The following is a 6,141-nucleotide window of genomic DNA, read 5'->3' as shown; positions in this document are numbered from 1 at the left end:
TAGTTTCAGTTAGAGTAAAAACAAATAAATGATTTGCTTTCTAAACCAAAACCGCAAGGACCCATACTTTCCCATATCTTGGAAAAACTCTGACCTTGTTTCAATCAAGGAGTCACTGTGAAGAAAGCTGATTTAAAGCTCTTCCTAGAGAACTCTCGTGATCTAAAGAGGGTCCATCTTGAATCTACATTTTCATGGTGATCAGTGCATGTATGTCAGTGAGGAAACCTCTCTAGACCAAAGAAAGGACCCGTTCTAAAAGGTTAGAAGGAACAATATTCAATGATCAAACAGGGATGAGACTAGTTCCGATTTTTACCAGCTAGAGTAGAAAAATCTCATAATTCATAGGGAATCAGGTAGTAAACTCAGAAGAGAGTGGCCTCATCAGTGGGGCAAAATTAGCTTTAGACTATATGCTGCTCTAGTTCTACGTAGTGAAACTTACAAGACCCAAAAGGATCGAACTATTTTCAGGTCACTTCACTATTTCTTAGAATAAAGCTCAAGGATATTTGTAGGAATACAAAAATATCCAGTACCAATAAAGGTGAAAATTCATGCTATCTGGCAGCCAATGAAAATTTAGCAGGGATGCAAAAATAGCAGGAGAGTACAACTCTAGGGAATAAGAAGTGAAAAATCAATCAATTGAAACAGACTAAAAATGACACCAACTGTAGATTCAAGATGGACCCTCTTTAGATCATGAGAGTTCTCTAGAAATGAATTACTAGAAAACAACATTAAACAGTTAATATGATGGTATTCCGTATGTTCAAAAAGCTAGAGGAAAGATTGAACAGAGACATAGAAGGTATAAAAAAAGGCATAAATCCTACCACTAGAGGTGAAAACTACGTCTGAGATTTGTAAAAAATCCACTGTATAATATTAACATATTAGACTTTCCTGAATAAAACATTAATGAACTCGATGACAGTAATAGAAACTCTCCAAAATGAAATACAGAGAGAAAAAAGATGTTTGATAGAATTCACCAATGAAGTTAGGGCAAGCAATAAACTAACCCAAAAGTTGAAGTGAAGATTAAGGAATGAGATGTTTTGGGAAATAAGCATCTTGAAAAGCCCCCACATATTCCTGGGAATCTAGAAGGACAAGTACATTCACAAAGCTGAGCTCATTCTCAGAAAAGACTCCTAAAGGCCCTACACAATCACCTCTGGCTGATGTTTAGGCTGTGTGCAAGTAGAAAGTGAGGAGTAAGGCAGAATTGTAAACTGACTGGCTAAATTTTGAAGGCGTGCCCCAACCAACACATACAAAGCCCATCGGCAAAAAATTGGAATATATAATTGGGATATATATGTGTAAATATATGAAATTGAGGTATAATTGACATACAACATTGTATTGTATATTAGTTTAAGGTGTACAATGTAATGGTTTGATATTTGTATATATTGCAAAATGATTGACACAATATCTAGTTAACATCTATTAGCATAGTTACAGAATTTTATACTTGTTTTATTAGGTTTTTAAAAAATATCTTCATTATAGTATCATATAATTTTCACTGCCCTAAAGAGTGCTGTTTCTGGCCCATTTACATCTCCCATGAAGTTATACATTCTATTTTATTTTATTTTATTTTTGTAATTAACATATAAAATCTAAAGAAAATCAATCTAATTTATCCTTCTCTCAAACAATATATGGACTTAAAACACTTGAACTTTGATTGACACTCTCTAACTTTTAATCAATATCTTAATTCTATGGATAGTTTTTATCTGTATAGCTTATACATTATTAATGTTTATACTTAGTATTTATTTAGATTGATCCACATTTTAACCAATTTTTTTGTTGCTCATTCTTTCTTGCATTGCAAACCTTTCCTCTTGTATCACTTTACCACCTCCTGAAATGAATCCCTTAAAATTTCCTCTACCAACGGTAGCTAGTTACAAACTTGCTCATTTTTATTTGTCTGAAAAATATATTTTTGTCCTTGCTCTTTAAAGATAATTTCATTGGATTTGCAAATTAATATTTATAATTATTGTCAAACATATTATATCTCTGGTCTTCCTGTGTCTATGACCATGAAACAGCTATTAGTCTAACTGTTCTTGATAGGTAATCCATGTTTCTCCAGTGTTGTTCTTAAGTTCTTTGTCTTTTGTGCTCTGAAGTTTCACTACAGTGTGTCCAATTGTAGGTATATTTTATTTGTTTCCATAGGATTTGATGAATTTCCCGAGTCTGTATATTGATATCTTTCACTAATTTTGGAAAATTCTCTTCACATATTGCTTTTGTCCAACCTCTTTGTCTGTCTTCTATCTGAACTCATAATTGGATTTACATTAGATTTTAATATTCTGTATCTCAACCCCTCATATTTTCCACCCCTTTCTCTTTCTGAGCTATTGTCTAGAAAACTTCAGCTTTAGCTTTCTAGCTGAGCCTAAATGAATTTTAAATTTTAAGTATGATAATTTTGTTTCCATAATCTCTCTGTGGTTCTTTTTTTATATCAGTGAGTTCATCTTTTATGTCTGGTAGGGCCACAGATTCATATAATTTGGGCCCTTTAAAGTCCTCTTTGATCTGCTTATTCTCTTCCCCTTCCCCTGATTCTAACCCCTGGCAACAACTGATCTTCTTACTGTCTCCACAGTCTTGCCTTCTCCATAATGTCATATAATTTCGATTACACAGTATGTAGTCTTTCAGATTGGCTTCTTTCACTTAGTAATGTACATTTAAGACATATCCTCCATGTCTTTTCATGGCTTGATAGCTCATTTCTTTTTAACACTGAAGAATATTCCATTATCTGGATGTACCACAATTTCTTTATCCATTTACCTACTGAAGGACATATTGATTGCTTCCAAGTTTTGGCAATTATGAATAAAGCCTCTATAAACATTCATGTTCTGGTTTTTTTTTTTTTTTTTGTAGACATAAGTTTTCAACTCCTGTGGGTAAATACCAAGAAGTATAATTGTAGGATCATATGATGAGTATGTTTAGTTTTATAAGAAACTGCCAAACTGTCTTCCAACAGTGGCTAAACTGTTTTTGCATTCCCAGAAGCAATGAATGAAAGTCAGCATTTGGTGATGTCAGTATTTTTGGATTTTGGCTAATCGAATAGGTATATAGTGGTATCTCATTGTTCTTTTAATTTGAATTTTCCTGATAACCTGATGTTTCATATGCTTATTTACTATCTGTAGATCTTCTATGAGCTGTCTGTGAAGATCTTTAGCCATTTTTAAATCAGGTTGTTTCTTATTGATGAGTTTTAAGAGTCCTTTGTATATTTTGAATAACGATCTTTTATCAGATGTGTCTTTTAGAAATATTTTCTCTCATTTTTGGCTCAGAGAGATAGAAGGAATGCAGGTTCTTGATTATGTTAAAGAATCTATACCAGCTCTGGACTATCTCTGAAGTCTTTTAAATGAAAGAGAAATAAATTTCCACTTTGTTTAAGCCACTGTTATTTGTGTTCTTTTGTGTTATATTAGAAAGATTATTAGCACCTAGTACTAATCCTAGTTTATACAAACTTCCAAACTGGTAGACAGTCACTCAATGAATCTCAAACAAAAAAATGAGAGAAGAAAAAGAAGAAACAGAAAAAGCAGGACAAACAAAACACAATATGATTGTACAAATAAGCACAAATATAGATGCAATCATATTAAATATAAATGTATTAAACTCATCATTTAAAGGCAAATATTATACTAGATTAAACAAAGAAAATCTCAACTATGTATGTTGGACTTATAGGAGATATTTTTAAAACATAGAGAGATAGGTTAAAAAACAGAATATTTAAAAATATACCAGGCAAATACTATCAGCAAGAAAGGCAATGTAACTTTATTAACAGAATAAACTAAGCAAAAAAATTTTTTAGAGATAAAGAGAGTAACTACATAATAAAAAACAGAATGAAATGCTAATAACATATTACTATCTTAAACATCTACCCATTGAGTAGCATGGCTTCAACATGTAAATGCAAAGTACACAACACTTAATGGATAAATTGATAAAAGATTTTAACACACCTCTTTCAGTAATTCATCAAGCAGACCAAATGTAATAATGATACAGGAAATTTGAAGAGGACAATTAATAGGTCCAATCGACTGGACATATGTTTTACCCAATAATTGGATAATACTTATTTTTTTCAAAAGGCAAATGGAATGTATTTCAAAATTGAGCATATACAAGGCCAGAAAATAATCTTAAATTTTAAATTAATATTTTATTTTCTGATTCCAATGTAATTAAATTAGAAATCAATAAGAAAAATATAACTAGAAAAAATCATATATTTGGAAATTTAAAAACATCTACTATGGCCATGGCACCCTGAACACACCTAATTTTGTCTAATCTCAGAAGCTAAGCAGGGTCGGGCCTGGTTAGTACTTGGATGGAAGACCGACCACCTAGGAAGACCAGGTGCTGTAGGCTTTAAAAAATAAAATAAAACAAAAATAAATAAAAATAAAATAAAGCATCTATATCATGCATGAAATCTCTTAGAGGATTGTCAAGAACTATTAAGGGTCCGATATTTAATTCTGCTTGCAGGTGAACAAGTTAGCCTGTTACACTTTAATGGATACTGGCAGAATACATGAAACTATATAGATCAGACAAAGGATGGTTTATAACTCTCAGCAACATCAGTAGCTGATCGCCATTTTCTTGTGTTGGTGTCTGAAGCCCAAATTCCAACAGGGTGACATGATGAGAGTCAGGTGATGTATGAATGTACAGTAGGTTGCAGTGTAGAAGAGGAACCCTGAGCTTAGACAACCTAATTTTTTTTTTTTTAATCAAGAAAGTCTTCTCACCTTTTTGGCCTTGTTGGACAATCAAAAGCACTGTTAAAACTGAAGGTGGTCCTAAAGGAAAGAAGGAAGAATGGATATAGGGTGATAATTAGCAATTTGTCCTCCAATAATTCAATACAATAAAAGATTATGAGAAAGATCGCATGAGCAGCTCAATAAATGGTGGAAATTGCATGATAAAGTTCTAAATTCATTTATGTTAAAAACAAACAAACAAACAAACAAACATGACAAATCTGGAATAGAAGGGTATCTCTTTAATTCGAGATAATAAAATACTACCAAAAATCCTACTTTAAATATCACATTTAATTTTGCAAGAGTAAAAGCATTCCCTTTATGATCAAAAATAAGATATGGATGCTGTGTGGAGGCTGTCTATAAACTCTTTTACACCGGCTCCCCCTCCCCCCAGGAGGCCATGGGGAACTGGGGAAGGAGAGAGAGAAGTGGGCAGTGAGGGAGTCCCTTTCCTGGGCCCTGACTGTGGCTCTGGCCTTTCTTCCTCTTTTTTTTAATGACCAATTTTTAGTTTTGGAGAAGAAAAAAAAGCAAAAGAATACGAATTTGAGATATACAGAAAAAAATTCAGAGTCTAGCGGTATAGAGAGGGAGAAAACTGAGATGTCAAAGGATCATTGTGGATAATATGATTATCTACTTTGAAAACCAAAATTAATTTATAGATACATTAGTATAATTAAGAGAATTTATCAATATTGCTGTATACAGAATTATAAAAATTGCATTTTATAAACTAGCAGCAAGACATTAGAAATGCAATATAAGACTAATTATAATAGTAGAAATATATAAATACCTAAGAATAAATCTAACAGAAGATGTGCAAGAGTCTTTGAAGATAATATTACAAAACGTTATTGAATAATGTATTAGGGTCATGCTGGTTTAACAGAGAAACTCCATTTGCCAGTGGTTTAGCACAGTAGTTACTTCTTTCTTTTTCAGGGTAATCCAAAACAGGTGTTCTGTATTAGTGGGTGGCTTTCAACCAAGCGGAGATTTAGGTGCTCAAGCTTCTTTCATTATTTTGGCCCTGCCATATTTAACATGTGGCTTCTAAGGTTGCTATAATAGAGAGACATAGAGGACTATGCAAGAGAAGTTGCTAGGGGTAGGAGCTAGCAACTCCTATAGGCAATATGTGGAAAAGGTGTGCATTACTTTTGTTCCCATTCCATGGACTAGGATTCCATCATATTGGTCACTCCTAAGTGCAAGGAAATTTATTGCCAGTAGGCCTGTCTTACGAGAT

The 6,141-nt window shown here is 32.8% G+C and overlaps 1 pseudogene; it reads left to right on the top strand.

The window, feature by feature from the left end:
- Positions 1–4,356: 4,356 nt before the first annotated feature.
- Positions 4,357–4,479, top strand: LOC118603105 (annotated as a pseudogene).
- Positions 4,480–6,141: the final 1,662 nt, after the last annotated feature.

The sequence above is a fragment of the Rousettus aegyptiacus genome, unplaced genomic scaffold (assembly GCF_014176215.1).
Source record: "Rousettus aegyptiacus isolate mRouAeg1 unplaced genomic scaffold, mRouAeg1.p scaffold_m13_p_5, whole genome shotgun sequence".
Taxonomy (NCBI): domain Eukaryota; kingdom Metazoa; phylum Chordata; class Mammalia; order Chiroptera; family Pteropodidae; genus Rousettus; species Rousettus aegyptiacus.
This window is presented reverse-complemented; position numbering and strand designations above follow the sequence as displayed.